The 20790-nt window shown below is 39.5% G+C and overlaps 1 long non-coding RNA gene across 1 annotated transcript; it reads left to right on the forward strand.

Annotated features, from left to right (window-relative positions):
• Window positions 1–606: 606 nt before the first annotated feature.
• LOC121073292 lies at window positions 607–3189 on the forward strand. The gene is made up of 3 exons (XR_005821595.1): window positions 607–1181; window positions 2043–2162; window positions 3048–3189. It is a non-coding gene; the product is annotated as an uncharacterized LOC121073292 (long non-coding RNA).
• Window positions 3190–20790: the final 17601 nt, after the last annotated feature.

Below are 20790 nucleotides of genomic sequence, written 5' to 3' on the forward strand. Positions count from 1 at the left end.
AGAGGTATATTTTGACACAAAATGGAATGATGAAATTATATAAAATGATGTTTAGGTGGAATACGATGACGGGATATTTAGAATTTCCTAATAGAAAAAAATCTAGTCTGAAGTGGAGTTAGAGAAGGTCCAGTCTTTCCAAAATACTGATACAATGACAGATTGGATGTGTTACAGAGGAATTCAGTATATACCTGGAAACCGTGTTGGTCATATGCTTGTTGGTTGTACCTGCCTATCAAATTATAATGGCATATTATGGAATTTTATTAAATAATCTTGTTATCAGTTGTTAGTGCATAGCATAGGCTTAGACAATGTTCTTTGTTTCAGATGACGTTTTTTCTTCAGTCTGTGACACTTCTACTTGTGGAGAGCAATATTAGGTGACTAAAAACAGCCACACACCTATGACAAATTCAAATACAGAACTACACTGAGAAATAATTCAGAAATTGAATAGGGCTATACAAGATCCTAAAACCCCTTTGTCTTGAAGTCGTAGCATTGCAGATAAAAAAAAAAAAAAAAGCCAGGTTTATTCTGGTATTATGTAAATATTTGAAGATCTTATTTTAAATAAAAGATAGGAAGTCAAGAGACAAATTTAAGTGTGCATGTAGGTGCATACTAAACTGTATAATTGAGGGATTTGTCAGTTCTGTTATCATCTTTCCTCTTCTAAATGATCAGATCAATGCGTAGTTTTATGGAAGTGAGCAATCTTTGTGGACTTCAGTGCTTTGCTAAATTGATCTGCTATCTTGGAAGCCCCAGAATATTTTGGGTCAAACTGTGCACAGAGCACAGCAAGGGGTGGGACAGCCTTGCTGAGGTGGAGGAGGAAGGCAAATGGCAGATCCCTGAGAGGCAGCGGCCATGTCGCCACTTCCCAGGAGAGGAGAGACGATGCCACAGGCGGCTGTAACACACGGGCAGCGTTTGTCTGTCCTCTGTCGGTACTCGGTCTGCGGCCCCATGGCACCAGCCCGGCCTGGTTCCTCAGCACCGCCATTTGCTGCCGGGAGGCAGCGGGTAAGAAGATGTCGTTCGCAAAGATGGCGGCGGGCGGGAAGGTTGTGGTGGCCGAGGGAGGGCGCTCCAGGGCCGCTGGCCTTCTTCGTGAGCTGGCTCTGTGCGACGGGAGCTAATCCTGATTTATAGCTCCGGTTTTTAATCTGGTAGGTTACCAATGCTGTATTTATGTTATTTGTATGAATATATATATATGTTATATATATAAAATACAGATGCAATTTTATAATTATGATTTTAGATAACTTTTTTTTTAAACTAAATGTGGCATAAGCATAATTTAATCTGTTGTTAATCAAAACCTATTGGAGAATTACTACTCTGAATGAAGAGATTAAACGTTTGTTAAGGGCATTAATGAGATTTTTTTTCAAGGAGCCTAAAAGAAATAGGCAACAGCTCCATAAAACTGGAGGGGATTGTACCTCTCGCAGTCCCTCAGGGCCTTTTGGGAGACCTGTTCTTGGTTTACTTATTGTACTGTTGGCACAATAAAAGCTAGCAAGATTTAAGTTCTCTGTCAGTTTGTCACTGAAGGTAATGGAAGGGGAGGATGAACTTGAGTAATTGTGATAGAGGAGTGGTCTGCTTATTTTGTGTGGTAATGAGATGCAGCTGAGAAGAATTTATATTCTAAATTAGCATGCGGGAAGGTATGGAATGCAAAGTACCTCTGATAAAATAACTGACTTCAAAAAGTCTGTCAGGAAATAGTTATTAACTGTTGTACTCAATAGCACGATTACAATGCTCTTTTAGAAACTTTCTTATCTTGGTGATATAGTTGGTAATAGTTCTGAAAATAGCTGGCAGATCACAGCTTGCAAAGTATGGCTTTCAGAACAGAGATGCTTGAAAGCAAGGGATCAATACGTACTTCGAGGAGCTTTACTTCACTGTACTTTTTAAAGCTAAGTAAACAGATGAGATCTGAGGCCAGTCAGCGAATTGTTGGGGATACAGCTAAAGAGATTTAAATATGCTTTACTTTCAACTTGAATTTTCAGATGTGGCTCAAGCTTCAGCAAACTCTGAGGGATGCAGGCTGTTCCAGTAGTTTCCTGATGTTTGTATTTCCTTTTCATTGCTGCAGATTACTCCTCACTCTCTCTTGTATGTGATAAAAGGTAAGAGGGGGCTGTTGACTGACAAAAAACGGTAAGATCTTGGAAATAACAATTACAGCATATCTAAAATATAGAAATTTAGTGTAACTAATTCAAAATTGATGTTTTCAGGAAAATAGGCTTTATTGATTTTTTTTTTCCTGTTTTCTTTCTTTTTTTTAGCAATCAAAGTTCTTGTAACAAAAGATGTACTCGTAGAAAACTGTTGTTCTACTACATTATTCTGGACTTCAAAATAAGAGTGTTGAAAACCAAAGTAACACCTACTAAATTAGTGAATACATCGGTGACAACTTTGATAGTTGCCAAATAGTAATTATACCAGGAAAAATCCTCTGGGAGTTTATCCATGGATGACAGGGTATGTTTATTTCACATCTCTGGTCAAGTTGCTCTTCTGTTCTTCACTATTTCCCCACCTATATTCCCCACGCTGATATTTTCCTCCTATCACATTTCCATTGCGTGCAGCGCTGTTTAAAGCCTGATAGGAATGACTTCTAACAGAAAAGCTAAAATTCTCTGATGGGAAAATGTGGACGCTTGCTTCATTTAGCCAAAAACACCTTACTCTACTGAATTGACAAAAAGTGTTTGGATGTGTTGAAGTATATGAATTGGGTTTAAAAATCTTTACTGCATAGGCAATGCACCATTCTTTTCAGTCTGTCTCCTGTGAGCTGAAATCCTAAAAGATTACATTTTGTGACATGCAGCATGGTCCCCAGAAGATGATAGGAAATTAGGAAAGTTGTGTTACTCCTGTCGTCTCAGGAAAGATGTCCAAGCAGGAGGAATGGAGGTGTTTGGCTTCCTGACTCTACTCCTAAAACACGTCATCATTTTTTTTGGAATGTGACAGGCTTTGTCACTCTTCCCCCACAGGAATCCAAAACAATATTTCCAATATTGAGAAATCATTTAGGATAAGTCAGAAGAGACACCTGCAACATACCAGGCTGAGGCAGGAAGAATAACCTGCAGAAATACAAGATAAGAAAGATCGGGAAAAGTTCTACAGAATAGAGACAGGGTAAATAAGAGTCAATAATGTCATTTTGTTAAGAAAAAAGAGAACCATCGTGCTAAGATATAATGTAATAGGAGTATTGCCTGTAAGAAGTAGAGAAACTATTTTCTGTACTTAGCATTGGTAAGACTAATAGCTACGGTAGCTAGCCATAGATGTGCCTTAAGAAGAACGTGAATCAGGTTATGGTGTTTTTTTTTGTTTTTTTTTTTCCCCCTCCAGAAGAGATCAAAACAATTGTGAAAAGTGCAGGAAATGTGAGCAGCATTTCCTTACAGAAATGACTGAGTTGTCCAGTCTAGAGAAGAGAAGATGTAGTTTACAAGAGCTGTAATGGGTCACAGCTTTGTCCAGTGAACTCCAATGATGGCCTGCAGCGGATGCCTAGGGAGGAGTGTAGAAGCTGGGCGAGTATGACTTAGTCCTTTTTCAAAATACTGCGCAAGCTGGCAATGACTCCAGTGCCATGGCATTGCATTTTTTTGAATCAGTCGTGGTGGCTGACTAAAGGACTGTAGCAGTCTTCAGACTCACATAGGAATGCTGCAGATAAGAAAGAAATACTCTGTTCAGTGAATGTGAAGTTGTTGGTGCGTATTTTAGCACGGGAAATACAGGCAAGCATTCAGAACAAATATTGAAGCTGTAGATCGTGAAGTACTAGCAGAGATTGCCAGGCAGAGTATGCAGACTTTATCCTCAGTCTGTTATTTTCAAGTAATATTAGCCAGACTATGTCACCTTGGTGCAGGTGTGTCCTGGAATAGGGGCTGGAGTAGATTATGTGTCATTTTCTCTTCTCTTTTTTGACTACCTATCAGCAATTTCTGTGTTGATGCTCTTCATCTGTAACTTCTGCAAATACATTTTTGAGAATTGCCAGTTTCATATTGTTCATATGTTTATAAATGTGCTTTACTTTTATAGACATTGCTCAATAATAGTACTTTTTCTGCCTTTTATTCTGTTATGAAAATGAACAGAAAAAAACGACATCTGCTCAATAGACTAGTCTTTGTTAGATGCCAAGCAAACTGTTAATGAAACTTACTCTTTTCAAGTGTCAAGTGTTCTTGTAAATTAGAATGATATAAAATACATCTTTACAATTACTTCATTCTTTTCAGTTACGCTTGGAGATATGTCTAAACCACAGAGTGTAGAACTAAGTCAAGGCTTTGATTGCTGCGTGTCTCAGGAGAATTCAAGTGCTTGTTAACTTCAGCTCATCTCTGTGTAGTTGTAATATTTTCTCTCTTCTTTCTTGGGTGTTTATTTGTAGTCTGAGTGTCTATGGGAGTTAGGTGCATAGGCATCTGCATCTTTGTGCCTCTGTAAATCTGGTTGTCCTTGTGCTTTTTTTTTTTTTTTAATCAGATACAAAAGGTGGTGGTGATGCATGTTGCAAACAATAAAGCAATTCCAGTATTCATAGGAATGTTGGTTCCTGCAGTAAGTGACACAGAAAGCTAAGAAAGGGACCCCTTAGCTTAGCTGTTACTGGCTTGTTTCTTTATGTTTGAGTCCTAGGACTTGATTCTAGCAAATCATCATAATTGCTCTATAAATTCAGTCAGAAAAGAATGTCAGAGGAACAACGATGTGCTGTGTTTGGCATTCTGAAGTTAATGTACTGCATTTTATCTGATTCAGATTCTTACGTGTGTAGGAAAAAAGAACGACATAGTAAGATATATAGAGAGGAATAAGAAGAAATGATATTTCAAATGCTACTGTAGTCCATAATCAGTTGAAATGTATTTAAATGCAGCAGCTAGAGAGAGGTGTTCTGAAAAGATGCTTTGCCCCCTCTATGCTATGACAGTGTTGATCAGAAGTGTAGTGTGCTAATGCTTGATCGTGCTGGGACCAGGATGCTATCTAATGTATCCTCTAGCTGCTGGTGTAATGGGAAGTGTGTGTTCCCTTAGCATCTGCTGCCAGATGTTGGCAAGCACTCAGGGACCGAGGCCATTACCTTGTCCCTCACTGTTTGGGCATGCTGCCACTAGTATACACTGCCAACTTGTACAGTTTTTAGGCCAACTGAGAATAGTACTTTGTTTTTTGAATATTTTTTGTTTGCTACCGTTTTCTTTTGCATGCTTCAGTTGCCTAACAGACCAAAGTCATGACTTCAGGAGGGATGTTCTTAGGTTGATGTTACTGCTACCATGTGAGGACTTCTTTTCTCTTCCACCTTCTTAAACTGCTGTTTCAAAAAGCTGCCTATGTTCCTCTGACAGATTCCCTGAAGAAGCAGTGACTGTTTTTGAGATATCAGTCTACTCAGATTAGACCTTGCTACAAGGATTTAAGAACTAATGAAACTTTGAGGAAACTCCAGTCCGCATTGCTCTTTTGTATCCCAAATGAGATGCTGGATCTTCAGGCTGGTATGGTGAGTTCCTTCATTCCTGCTTCCTACCGAGTCAGGAGAAATGATTAAAGTTGGTCTCCTTGCGTTGTTCTCCTTATCACAGGCATAAATTGGAGATGGAAACTTCCTGCTGCCACCCTCTCTTTCCCATTTTGTCTTGTTACTTTTTTCGTAATGATCAAAAGTGCTTATTTCTTATGTTTCACCAGAGGTTCCCTTGTAAGAGGAACTAAGTATCACAGCAGAGATAATGACACTCTTTGTGTGCTATCAGTTATAAGCCTGATCTTCACCAAGGGTTTTTGTAAAGCTTAAGTTCCCTGTTCCTATTGGGTAAGATTTGGAAATGTGTATAGCAGCAGTGGTTGCAAGTCTGTAATGCAAAATGTTAGAACAGCATAAACTCAAAAACCATCTCCTTCTGAAAGATGTTTCTTCAACATGCCAGGAGTGAAGATTCCTTCCAGGTAATAAGGTTTGTAATACTTACGTGAAGTTTTGATTTGTACCTCTTGTACCTCAGCTGTCTCTGTTGATTTATTGGCGGGGAATAAAGAAAAGCTGCTATCTGAATTTTTGCATTAATTTCATGCAGTTAAATACTTAGATTTGGGGTGTATGAACATTCTTGCAAAATATTTCTACTTTGAGATATTAAAAATGTCAGATTAACATTTCCTCAAAGAAAAGTGTTGCAAATAAAACTTTCTTGTTTTATAATCCAAAGCTGATCTCTTAATTTTGCTACTCATTGAAGTCTGAAATTCAGTTGCTTTATAGTTCAGGAAGTCATAGTTATTCCAATGCATCCTGTTGGCTTCATGGGACGGTCATACGCTGCTTTTATCTTCTGCTCATTGGATGAAATCCCATGCTCTTGTCTGCCCTAGGAAAGGCTAATCATGACAAAGCTTTATACTTGTGAGGTGGAAGGGGAGGGGGGAATACTGCAGGTAAAAAATGAGGAAATTAATACAGAATGTGGTGGTTTTTTGTTTGGTTTTGTTTGTGCACAAATATTTCCCTTTTAAATATGCAACACTTGAGATCAGGACTGTAATTTTTCTTCAGAAGAAACATGAATAAATGAAGTGCATTTCCTTACTGTAGAACTTTTGAGTTTGCTTGCTCTCTGAAGACAATACTTGTTTCTCATTGATTTAAGAGCTTTTATCTTTCCTAAAGAGACAGAAATGAACCCCAAATAATTTTTTGAAAGAATTACATAAGATTTCCATGCAGTACGTGATAACTGATGTGAAATGCAGAATGTTTTCACCTTGTTGAAGAGTAGTACAGGCTTCTGAGGCAAATACTGAGATTTAAGCAATCCCATATCTCAAGTTGGATGTTCCTGTGGATGAACTTAGAACAGTACCTTCCACCTTAGTTTGGCCTTGATGTTGTAAATATTTTTCCTTTTAGTGTGGACATCACTATTGTTATTCATATTTTACACCCTCATAACTTCATTACTGTTGTGGCTATATCTTAAATCAACCTAGGAGTTTCATCTGGTACAGAATGCTTAAACAAAATAATGGAGCTGGAGCACAGCAGGACTGAATGGCTCTATTGGCTCTATTTTAAGTGAATTCCGTGATAATTCTGGAGAGTAGTGGGTGACTATTACTCTTGACAAATGCTTTTCTTACCAAGCGGCATGGATAGTAATAAGGCAGGCTGCCCTGCACAGCCCTGAAAGTCTGACTTACAGTGTAGGGCATGTGGAAAAAAAACCTTTTCTTGTGAACAAAACCCTTGTGTTTTCTGTGCTTGGAAGTCTTTTCAACTTCAGTAGAGGCAGTAAATGAGATGAGCATGTGTATCGCATAGAAACTCAACTAAAGTCCTTTAACGTCCACTGGGAATGGAACAGGCTTCACTATTTATGGTCTTGGTGAAAATTCCACATTGGTAAACAGCATGGGATGCAGTATTTCTGCTTCTAAGATGAAAGATTGGTTTGTGTCTGGCTTCAATTTGAAGTTAAAGCTCCAGGGAAATGATATATTTGAAGCTGTACTCTTTGCCCTGCTAATGCATCCCCTCCAGTGATACCTAGAAGCTCTACTTCTGCTTTATTTTTTCTCCCTTTCTACTGAAGGTGCTTCTGTGCAAGTCATTCCTTTACAACATAAATATCCTGGGAATATTGTCTTCCAAGTGGAAAGCAAGAGATTTGTATCCTGACCTTAGTATTCTGCTAGGTAAAATTTGGGAAAGATTTTGCCAAAATATTTATCATCGAATGTGCATAGGGTGTGGAGACGAAAATTTATGCACGTGATTTGGAGCAACAACTTGAATTTTGGTCTTTAATAATGAGTAATGGCTGGTTTGGAGTAAGAATGCTTTGTTTTTCTTGATAATTATTCGGGAAAGGTGATGCTCTGATTTCATACTTCAAAATGTCAGTATCCTTCAAGGAACAGATTAGTTGCATCTTCATCAGGCATGGAGTTGCTTTTCTAGAGATATTTATTAAGATGGGAAACACACAGAGAATTAATTGGAGAAGGTATCTCAGCTCCATATACTTTGGGATCTCCAAGGGCTGTGAGATCTCTGGGAACTGAGGGTGATTTGGGTCTACATTTCACTGACTTCCCGTCACTTTTTATGTGACTAGGCTGTCTGACATTACGCTGCAAGCACATATGCTTTCTGGGCTGTACCAAAATGGCTTGTTAGCACCTGCTTAACGATTAGTTGTTTTTGTAACAACTAAGTTTAGTATATTGGACTCCAATCAAAGTCTTTATGCAAGGTTAAGGTATGCATTTTATGAGGCCTAAGGAGACCACAATTAGAAGTTGTGTACCAGAAGGGAAAGGAGAAATAGATCAGTTATAAAGTGTAAGTTATATGCAGAACTTAATATATATGGCCAAGCTTATTCCCTGACTTGGTATTTAAAGTACTTGCATATGCCATGCTGTAGCTTGTAACACAACAGATACGTGGAGTAAGCAGAGTAGGTCGAATAAAAAAGTTTAATTTAGGGAGGTACGTTGTGTGGGTGGGGTTCTTTGTGTTTGCTGCACTCGTCACCTCTCAAGTGTTGTTGTGGTAAGAATGTGTAGAAGTGGCTTTTAATGTCTTGGGAGGGTTTGTTTGTAAGAGTCCGAGTAAATGACCTGGTGTAAGGGCTCATGAGAGATCCAGCAGCACAATTCCCCCATTTATATCCTTTCCAGGACCGCTTGTCTTTCCATGTGAATTGGTGGTCCAGTCTGCCTCACTTGCTGTGTCCCTGCAGGAACAGCTCTGCCTGTAGGGACCCTCTCTTGTTGGAGGGGCTGAGAAAAGGGGCAGGCACTGAAGGTGCTGCTGCCACCGTAGGCTTGGAAGCAAACAACCGTACTTACATTTTATTGTATACTGGAACTACAGAATATAAATGTTTTTATAAAAGACAGGAGAAAAAACAAAAACACAACACCGAGTATCTGTTGCAAAACTTCTTTGCAAAACTTTTTTCCCAAACAAAATCTATTGCAGGGAAATTGCCTTCTGCCTTTGCTCTGGTATAAAGAAATATGGAATTGACTTTAGACTGTCTCCTGGTTCAAAGCCAGTACTGGCTTCCAGAAGGGTCATTGCTCAGCCTTTTAGTATTGCTGGAGGCTTTCTCATAACAGAAAGCAAGGAATATTATTTACATAACAGAGGCTCGCAGGTAGAGATGAAGGTGCTGTTGTTCTGGGCACTGTGGTAACCAGCAACGAATGCCCAGTCTTATTCAGAGGATTTATAGTTCAGGGCTTGTGAAAAAGTTACAGAAGGCAGCCAAGAATTCTTGGAGCCAAATGAAGCGTTAGATCCTTGTGAGTCAAAGTACGCCTTTTTGTAGAGGTGCTCCTGATGTGACCTTTCCTGAGTAAAGTGCATCTGGAGTGGTTCTTGATGCTCCTGGAGTGAGCTGTGTGCATGTACTGGCTCTGCTGAGAAAAGCATGTACAGAAAGCACCCATTCAGTGTTAGATAAGAAAAGAGAAAGCTTAGAAGAGATAAATGACAAGTGGCAAGGCAGCAAATGATAACAAGCTAAACTGAAATGCATTCCTGAAAAGGACTGGATAGATTCTTTTTCACAAGCGAAACAATCCTTTTTGTGAATAGGACACGCAGTTCCAGTCTATTATCGTAGCCCCCCATCTGTGATTCAGTTAGCATTTTCCATCATACTTCTGTGACTGAGCAGAATTTAAATAAACATGGAAACATTATGTGGCGGAAGAGCTGGATCTTTTCAGAGAGAAAGCAGTCAGGAGCGTCACGATGGAGTGCCTTCCCTTCTCCGAAGGGAAGGGCAGAGATGGCTCAGATCTTAAGCATTCATTATGCTTCAACGGGGTATGAGTATGTTCAGTCTCGATGTGAGTTGATTAATGTTCACCATAAGAAATCTGTTGACCTTCACGTGGAGGTTTGAAGTCAACAGTAATGATTCTGTTGCATGTATTTTCTTTCTCCAAAGAGGAGAAGTACTATTTTTGTAGGAGATGATTTTCAGGTCTGCGGCCACTTTGAAGGCAGACCTTAATAGCTGACTTTCCACTGATACTGAAATGAGACTGTTGAAGACCGTAGGTCAAATATCACAAAAACTTTGTAGGCAATACTTAAGAGCATTTATTGCAGCAAAACATGGTGCTGTGTATGCTTCAGACAGATTTCCTCTTATCTGGAGACTCAGGTAGGAGCAGCAACTCAGTACAAGTAGTCACTGCTGTGCTTCTGCCATAGCTACTTCAGAAGGGAATCCTGATTGAACACTGTGCTGCTTGTACACGAGGCTTCCCAGGATGAATGCTGGGCAAATAGGGTTTAGCATGCAGCAAAATCCCACTGTGTCCCATGGCTGAGTGGGGAATGAGCTGTACTGGATCTTGCAGTAACAGAACTCGGTAAAGCAAACACAATTCAAAGAAGTTTTTTTAAATGCTCCTAGAGGATATTAAGAGGAATAGAAAATAAATTAAAAACTAATCTTTTGTTAGCTTACTAGTTTTAATGTTACCCTCTGGCTAGCTCTGGTCATGCTATTAGCCTATAATTCTGGTAGATGTGCGTCCTATGTGCTTTCTCTATTTCTTTAGTTGTCTTCGTTTTCCTCTTCTTGCTGCCAGAAGATAAGAATTCATTAATTCTCATCTCAACATCTACCTTTCAGGCTTTGTTCTTAATAGTCTTTAATAGTTCTGGGATCTGTTGTTCCTTTTTGTTTATTTGTTTTCCTTTTTTCCACTGCAGTATGTGTGCCAGGTCACACACAATTAATATTGATCAACTTCCTGAATTATAACTCATATTAGCATTACAGAAATCTCTCTCTTTTTTTTTTTTAAGTAAGGAAATGAGATCCATTAGTGATCTAAGCACAATTCAGAAAATTAACCTTGCAAATCCAGCAGTAACCTTTGTGCATCGTTGAACTTTCAGCAGTGGGATACAATCCAGCAATATAATGCTGGTAGCTCATCTGCCAGCACCACTAGTCATCAGCCACCGAGCGGGACTAAAAGGGTTAGAAAAGGGTTAGTGTTTGAGTTGGACTGGTGAGATTTTTATTACCGTGTGCACCACAAAGGAAATTTTATTGCTGTTTTTTTTTTTTTTTTTCCCAATTTTTCCAAATTCGTGATTTCTGCAAGGTATTTTCTGTGTGTTTTTCTTCCTTTTCTTTTTTTTCCCTTCCTCTTGCAGAGCAGTTTGTCATTTGCCACTGTCACCAGTCATCCCGGTCTGCATTGCTGCTATCCCGCTAGCAGGCGTTAGCTTCACCTTGCAGCAGTGCTCTGCTGAATGGAATTACTCATGGATGATACCTGCAAAAATAACTGCTAGCTTCCCTGCGTATTCCATACTGTGGTTCTTGTGACTTGTCAGTCTGTCCAGGTCAAATCATCTGGCTGCGTGCCTGACAATACTCAGAGGCCATTCAATTTACGTTAATAATCAGCCTTCTGGTACTTGGTAGGGTCAGCTCTGCGCAGCCTGAAAACCTGTGGCTCTGAAAAGGTGGTTGAACTGTGCAAAGCCAGGATGGAAGTGTTTAATACAGTCCACCTCCAGGTGTTAGAGCAGGTCCTGCTCTTTACAAAAAGGAAAAAGACAGGAGTGCGATGGCATCGTGTGGCACAGCCTTGGACCTTCGAGCTAACCACTGAGAATCTTGGCAGGGTTTTGAGGGTGAGGAATTTGTCAATACAACTTGATCCTGCTTCAAGCTGTACTGCTTTAGTTCTAGTAGATTTTTTACTCTCTGAAAACATTTTTTTTTCCTCTGTGAAATGGGTTGATAATTCAACTAATTTACAAAACAACAAAAAAGTTCCTTTCAGATATTCCTACAAAATGCTGGGCCAATGCCCCTCAGACTTGTCTGGCTGGAGAGATGTTCGTCAAGTGCACCTCTGAGAACCCTCCCCATGTGTTGGTAACATCTGCTTCTCTGTACGCATTCTTTTGGATCAGCTTTGTGACCAAATTTCCATGTGAAGGCCTGGGAGAACAGAGTAATTCCATGCTAGCTAGAAAGGAAAAGCCTTTGTGAAGCAAAGGAGAAAAACACAGATGCTTTTGGCTCCTGACTCCTACTTAGGTCCTATAACACTGATGCCAGAAAAGCCCATTAGAGCAATTTTGCTAGAAATGTGAAAATCTGATTTCTATTGAAGACATTCCTGTCTGGGTAGATCTTTTGACAGCAGATGTTATAACTAATTTAAGTGCACCTTCCTAAATTAAAATGCTGTAAGGACTCATTATTTTTTCATGCTAATGCATCTCAGTGCATTCAAATAGGCTTTCTTGCCCTTCAAAATGAGTGGTGCTATGCAGGGAAAAACTTAAATAAAATTAATATTTAAGTAAAAGGTTAAAAGACCATACCAAAGGGATGTGGGCTGGAAAAATGGAAAAAATACAGGCACAATTTTTGCATTCTAAAAATCTCATAGTAAGGAGTATTTGCTACCCGTAGTCACTGACTGGCTAAACAGTTCAGTTGAGCAAAGTCTTGGCAAACTGTAGATTTTGGGAATCTGGTGCACAGCACAGTTTTAGGAAGTTGTACAATTTAGGGCCTGATCTTGATGTTCTTCCTTTATGGAAGCCATACAATTATTGCTGACTTTTGAATTACCCTTTACTATTTAATTGAAAGTTGAATGTGACCTGCAGGATCCCATTATATAAAGAATTAATCTTCGGACAGTATGTAATTCTTGTCTTCCCTTTTCTGTCAATGTTTTTCAAGTCACTGTGCTGGCTGTCTGCTTCTTCATCCTATTCCTAGGTAGCTTTGTCTGCATGAACTCCTGTTTTGTCATCAGCTACCTTGCATGGTGCTGTGGCCCTTCTTAACGCTGCATTACTGATATCCAGTTCATACGCTGAATGTCACGTGGTTAAAGTGGAGGGAGAGCCTCTTCCTCTTCCTTATTCCATGGTTAACATCAGGTAATCTGTTCTTCCAGCTATTTCTAAATGTTGCTGACTTCTCTGAAATGTGAATCCACGTATCCATTCAGAGAAAAAAATCCTTCTACATCCTCATGTCTTGTGTTGACTCTGTCAGTTTTTGATGTGAACTGTTCCGGGCTTGCTCTTTTCTGTCCATCTGGAAAGATGATGCCAAAACAGTGTTTGAACAGGAGTCCAGATTCTGTCTCTTTATTGGCTTCCTTTCAAATTGACATCTAACCCTTCTTGTCATCGTTTGAAAGTCTTTCATAAATCAGCTAAACTAGCTGTGATAAATACGGCATAAACATTTTATTGTATCTCCTGCCTACCAGTCACTTCTTTCCTTCAAATTTTCTCATTTTTGTTTTTAGTGTTCCCTCTGGTGGCCTCCCATTATGTCTCCTAATCAGGAAATCGGGGCTTATTTCTTTTAGATGATTTTCTCTCGGTCACTCTGTGGAGACTGCTAATTAATTGATAAATATGGGAAGAATCATATTTCAAAGATATGGCAGATGTGCATATATTTTTATGTTACAACTATTGTGGATTTTTTGCATAAAGAAAGTACACATTTTGATTAGGTTGGTTTCAGATGCCTAGTTAGGGGTATGGTAGTGATGGCTGTTATGCCTCTAATGGAGGCAATAGAGATAATCTAGGCATTTTACATCCTCCTTTTATTTTTTGCACTGCTGTCCTTTCTTCTCTAGCATTTTGTATTTTGCAATCTTCTCCTGTGTGCTACTTTATTTTTCATGCCTTCCGTTGCTCAAAGGTTATTCGTTTGCTTGGAATGCTAATGCAAAGGGTGGTGGTGTTTTAATGGTATTGATTGAGTACTGACCTAAAATGCATTGTTTAAATAGGCTTGTTTGCTGCGCTCAGTGATGTCTGAATATGCATGATCTCTGTTCCAAAATGCCTGGAAGTAATTTCTGAAAGTGTGAAATAGAAGTACTGCTGTGGCCGTGATTTGCTTCCTGTGAATGCTGTCATGGAGACTTTTCTCCTTCGTGAAAATTGCTTTTTTAAATCTGAGGTTAGTGTGCTGAAAATTTCTGCTGCGGTTGGTTTGCTTAATAAGTAGTTAAATATTTAAAATATCCTTTTAGCTCATTTATTTTTGTGAGCCTGGCTTCTGGTTGGGAAAATCAGTTTATGGCAATGCAGCTAACTACTTGCGAGTGATCGAGATAATGATAGGCATCTTCTAGGAAGAAATTTCCATGTTGGCAAAATATCTGAATGCACATCTCTTCAGTGAGCAAAAGGGTTTCTGTACTTAGCTTGACTGCGTTGCAAATGTAGTCCTCAATCTGCAAACTTGTAATTTGAGGACATATAGTGAAACTAATCTGAATATGACAGTATGTAAACTTGTGCTGGCTTTCATGGGCTCACTGAAGTGCTAATCCGTATCTATAGTGTAGTTTCTTATTTTATTGGAACTTCTGACATGAAAAAAGGACAGTTGGACTAGGTGCATACCTTTAGCTGTTGGTCAGAATTGTCTTTTCTGGTCTGTTTTTTTCCTAGTAGCTAGCTTTCACAAAGAAATAAGAATATTGGTATTCAAAAGAGGCACACGCAGACGCATAAAAGTTTTTTGTTAATTAAGGCAAAGCAGATGGTTGCTCATGACATTTATAATATTGCTTAAATTTTATTTTGATTCATTAATGGAAACCATAAAATCACATAATGAAGCAATAGAGACAAGCCAAAAATGGAAAGCAGACTATTAGCAGCGCTTATATTACCAAACTAATAAAAATTAACAAGTAAACATAGCAAACATAACTCTGACATTATTTATACAGCTTGCCTTTAGCATAAATATTATTGAATGTACCAGGTAAGATTGCCTGTAGTGCTGAATGATTCAAAGAATTTGCTATTAAATCAAATTTGGATGGCTCTTTTTAAGAAGTTTATAGAGAAAAACAAGTTAAAGAAAAAATCAAGTGTTTGATTTTTTTTTTTGGTAGATGTGTACTTTTTTATAGATAGAAATGCCTTGTGTTGGGAAAAAAAGTGCTGTACTCTTTCCACCTGAGCAATCTGTGTCCAAATCCTCTGTGCTTACCTCTGTGCTTACTTTCAGGCCTTTAAAAACACAACCCAGCATGTTTTTCTCTTGAGCTGGGCTTTTAACTAACCTCCCTGAAGACAGCCTGATGCAGGCACCTGACGAAGAGGAAGGCTGCTGAGGGTGCATCCCCTGGCAGCAGGACAGAGGCAGCCTCGCAGGCAGTCCAGCTCGTGCCTTGAGGCTGCCTGCAGCTAGGCAAGAGGGATGTGGGGGTCTGCGGGGGCTGTGATTATCAGCCAACCCCTCGTAAGGGTCTTGGGCAAAGTATTAGAGCTTTTGGAGTTTTGCAGGGTATAAAAACACTGTAATAAAACATCGCTCTTCACCGTATGTGGTCTGTGGTCTTCTTCTGCTTTGGACCCCTGTTCACTGCAGTTCTTTCATGGGACCTTTCACCCACAACTTTTTTAGGATCATCCCAACTTTATTGCAGTGACTGCCACACACTGCGCAGTCGGTGACACAGCCCCGGAAGCACTTTTTCAAATAGCTTCTTTTTTGCTCCTACTTAGACCACAGGTGGGGAAGGGGAGAATAGAGGTGTCTGTGCTGTGCCAGCTCAGGAGCAATTAGTTCTTCCTCGGCAGGTTGTACCAAAGTATGTAAGTATTCTAATCTAGTCTTCTGAATAATGATATACATTGCTTTTCTGTAGTGATGATGACGTTATGTTTGTAAATTCACTGCAATTTATTTTAAAAAATTACATATATAAAAATACATTTTAAAAAACTGTGGGCAGTATTTCTGCCCTCTCATCACATTCTCATTACTCTTGTGTCTCCCTTTTATGCTTGTAGGTGTCTGGGCAGCTCTGAGGTCAAAGTTATGACACATTGATTTCTTCTTTTATTGTTCCACTATCTTGTCTTTCCAAGTTGAGCACAGCACTCTTCCTTCATCCCCTTTTTCACTTTGAATTTTCAAAGTTGACAGCAGGTTATTGCATATCTTGAGTTACGGTGCTTTTACTGTGAACCTGATGTAATGAGCTGTTGTGCATAAGTCTTCTTTCTATATCCCTTCTGCTTCTGAAAGTATACTAGTATTGAAACAAGGAAGTTATATTGTGTTTAATTTCTAGTATTATGTCTCTGTTTGTAGTAATTACAGCAACCAAAAAAAGGGATACTTGTACATTTTGGAATTAAAGGCATTATGCGATACTGTCAGCTCAAATGCCAGCTCTACAAGCACGTTGCTATCTCTTTTTTGTGTCTGGGTTGTCGACTGTTTTCCTGGTCCTGCAAGTAAGCCCTTAAATCAGCAGAAGCCCTGTGGTGACTGTGCCATCATGTTGGACCTTCCATGCCTGACTTGTTTGACCACGATAGCCCTATGACACGTGTTGTATACGGATTTTGAAAAAACACAGGCTAATTCATCATCACAGATCTACCATAAAATGTGGGATTTTACTACAGGCTGGGAGATGAGTGGTTGGAAAGCTGCCTGGCAGAGAAGGACCTGGGAGTACTGGTTGATAGGCAGCTGAATATGAGCCAGCAGTGTGCTCAGGTGGCCAAGAAGGCCAACAGCATCCTGGCTTGTATAAGAAGCAGTGTGGCCAGCAGGTCTAGGGAAGTGATTGTCCCCCTGTACTCGGCTCTGGTGAGGCCTCACCTCGAGTACTGTGTTCAGTTTTGGGCCCCTCGCTACAAGAAGGACATGGAGGTGCTGGAGAGAGTCCAGAGAAGGGCGACAAAGCTGGTGAGGGGTCTGGAGAACAAGTCTTACGAGGAGCGGCTGAGGGAGCTGGGCTTGTTCAGCCTGGAGAAGAGGAGGCTCAGGGGCGACCTTATTGCACTCTTACAGGTACCTTAAAGGAGGCTGTAGCGAGGTAGGGGTTGGTCTATTCTCCCACGTGCTTGGTGACAGGACGAGGGGGAATGGGCTTGAAGTTGTGCCAGGGGAGGTTTAGGTTGGATATTAGGAAGAACTTCTCTACCGAAAGGGTTGTTAGGCATTGGAATGGGCTGCCCAGGGAAGTGGTTGAGTCACCATCCCTGGAGGTCTTTAAGAGACATTTAGATGTTGAACTTAGTGATCTGGTTTAGTGTTAGGTCAGAAGTTGGGCTAGGTGATCTTGGAGGTCTCTTCCAACGTAGGTGATTCTGTGATTCTGTGATTTTCCTGCAAGACCCTTTTCAACCACTAGTTTGGAAAGTACCACATATCTAGCACCATGCTAGGACAGAGGATGCTGTTCTCCTGCCTTTCATATGCCTGGAGGGGACTTACCTCTTCCACTCCATCCTTCTTAAGATGCCTGTCGTGTGCTGCGTTAAAAGGGTGTCTCGAAGCAGCCCTGGAAGGCATCTTTGTTAAGTAGAGGGGAGGAGAGAGGATGATTCTTTTTCCTGTTTCTACTAAGTCCTTAGCAAAACTTAAATTCTGTATGTTTGCTGGGTGTTGTCATCTGAATAAGGACTTTGGGATAGAAATCTAGTGTTTGCTTGTTGTCACAGCATATTGGCAAAAATGGGATTTACTGAGGCATTTTGTCTGTAATTGATATGATATAAACAGGAATAAATGTATTAAATATTTTATTTTTGCAAGTTGGGGATTGATGCCAGAATACAGGAACAGCTGTAGCCTCTAACGAGGGAAGATGGATGCTGTGTATAAAATCAATCTATATGTGTTGTTTATACAATTACAGCATTAAAATGCAAAGAAGCTGCCAGTCAAAATGCTGACAACATGCAAAGCTATAAAATAGCAAAGCAAGTGCTTTTGATGTTTAGTGATGGAGTAAATGTTTGTCAGCTCTTTCAGTTTAATGTAACTCCACAAAGAGGAGAGAAAGATATGTATTATGAACATCCATCAATCATCTGTTCTGTGGCATTCCATGTGTCTCTGTTAGAATTGCAGTAAGAAAACACTGCTGTCCAGCTACGCGTTGTGTCATTATATTGTAATTAAATCACTACTTTGAGAATGGAGAGTTAATACAGGGAGAGGAATAAGCATCAGAAGGAGGAACGATTCTGGATGTAGTTCCAGACACCCTCCACCCTTTAATTTTTTTTTTGGAAAAAGGACTGAAGATCAAGATAACTTTTATTTCCATCTTCACTGCTTAAATCTCTTGGTTTGTTCCTTAGCTTTCCTTAGTTGCTGAAGTGGAATATTTCTGCTCTATCAAAGATGGTAACTGGTTTGTAAACTCTTCCTGTTCCTTGTTTTTTTTTTTTTCTTCTGTCATTCATTGTCTCCTAACTATTTTTCTGTCTATTTTCTGTTCGTATTTTGGTGTTTGCCATAGTAGCTAAGCCATGTGAACACCCTGCAGCACTCAACCATCCCTTCCGTATTGGTATGCAGTACAATTACTGTAACATGTTTAAAATTCACTGCAGGATGAATGCATTATGGTAGCACTTCGTGTAGCATCTTTCATGTAAAAAAAAAAAAAAATCTAACTAGGCGCTTTGCGGGGTGAATAATAGAACTACAAAGATAAATAATATATTTAGAGGGATAAATAATACATAAAAGCAGAGAGAGAAATTAAGAGGCAAAGCAGGAAATGAGTTTTAGCTTTAACAGAAGTTAGAATTGATAAAGCAAGGAAGCTACAGATGGCCAGCTTTCCAGTTTGGTCTCATTTGATTGTTCAGAGTTGAGCTGTGATAATCACAAGTGAAACGTTGCCCGAGCCTTTTATTCGTATCATTTAAAAATCTGTCCAGACTGTTTACAGCATTAGGTGACCTAAAATACAGACAGAAAGCTGTCCGTAGTAAGACTGTTCCTCCATCTTTGTTTTCACTAGTGCCTGTCCAAAAGGTACAGGTTTTTAATGAAATGTTTGTGTGCTGGCATAATTTCAAAGCATGAAACTGGATCTCTCTCTCTTCCTCCCCCCCGCCCCCCCCCCCCCCCCCGCCTTTTTTTTGAAAAGGGGAGATGATGAGAAGATGATTAATAAGGTGAGTGGATGAGAAGGGGGGGAAAAAGAAATCTAAAAGCTGTGGTGTTAAGCTAAACGAAACTCTTCACTCACATGGGTTGAGCAAGCTTATGTTACGGAGGACCTTCAGCTTAAAGGCCAAAAGACAGCATTGACATGAATGTAAAAAGTCATCGGAAGGAATTGGTTCCCTCTGGTCCGAGAAAGTGGTTTCAGTTGCAGACTTGGAAACCACTACTCATATTCGTGAGCTTCATCCAATGAATTAGTTCTGCAAGATCGTGTCTTACTTTAGCCTAAGCTCTTCCTTGATTGTTTTCCACTTCAGCTTTAATTCAGCCTGGTGTGTAGAAGAGTTTACATGCTGGAGTTCAATACCACTGTAGATATATTGCTCTCTGGAATATATGTAGGTCTACCTGATCCTTTATTTTTATGATGCTTTTATTGTGATAGTACATCTCAGTAATATACAGTAAAAGGAAGGGAAATAAAGCTTTTCTACGAAAATTACTCCTTTTGCCAAATGAGAGAGAATTCTTTTTTTGCTTGTGGATATTGTCAAATCTGGTAAACTTTTGGTAGCAACAGTGAGCTATTCCCTCCTTGCCCTCTCACCTTGTCCAAAATTAAATTGGTTTTCCAGGGAAAACAATAAAAATGGTTTCAAAAAGGAATGAGTGATACTCATAAGACTAGAGAGGCATAAACATAACTGTAACACAGCAAGAATATAAAAGCAGATTTTCTCTGAGAGGTTGTTAGAGGTATGGAGGAGGAGATTTTTTTTGGGGGGGAGATCTCACCCACAGCCTTCAACAACGGTGAAAGACATCAAAAGCTAAGTGTAAGAGCTTGTTTTGCATCACTGAGGCAGAGCTGTAATTTAAAATGCCAAATTGTGAGCCCTGTGGGTTTGAATATCAGATATTTAGTACTGAGATTGATAATGCAAGGAAGCCTTCTTATGTATAGTACATAGGCATTAATGCATCAGGGAGCAAAAGTATCTTCCCTTCAAGCAGCTGCTGCTAAAATACACGGGAAGCGAAAATAGGCCTTGTACTGATTTTCTTTTTGTTAAATTAATATTCCATACCAGGAAAAAACTCTTCCCTGAAGACTGAAGATTAGGGTGTTGGTTTTTTTTGGTGTGTGTTTTTTTGTTTCCCCCTCTTCCTTCATTCTGTAGTTACAACCAGGAAAGATGGACTCGCTCGGCCTTCCTCCTTCCATATTTTCGGAGTAGCCTCAGGGCCACATAGACTTAAGTGAGGGCCACTGAATTTAGTTTCTCTATCCGTCCTTCTATGATCTGTACTGCAGAGGTGCAGCAACTGTGCAAAACACTTTTTTATTAATTTCTAAACTTTAACTCATTCTGGTTTAATGACTGGAATCAGAATAAAACAGCAACACATCGTTACTGCTTTATGAACATGGGTTTGTATGATTTATTTGTGATTTGGTCATCAAAGTTTCTGTAACTGACTTTGTAATGCTTTTTCTGGGAAATTGTTGTGTGTTAAACTCTTAAACAACAACAACAAAACAAAACAAACACAAACCACCACCACCAAAAAGAAAACAACGATCAAACCCTGGTAAAATTATCCTCTCTGTAAAGCACTAATACAGTGGAGTGATTGATCATTTCTGTTCTCTAAAGACTGAATTTTCATGTATATTCTTCAGTATGCATAAGTGTAGTTACTGCATCTTGGT

The sequence above is a fragment of the Cygnus olor genome, chromosome 7 (genome assembly GCF_009769625.2).
Source record: "Cygnus olor isolate bCygOlo1 chromosome 7, bCygOlo1.pri.v2, whole genome shotgun sequence".
Taxonomy (NCBI): Eukaryota; Metazoa; Chordata; class Aves; order Anseriformes; family Anatidae; genus Cygnus; species Cygnus olor.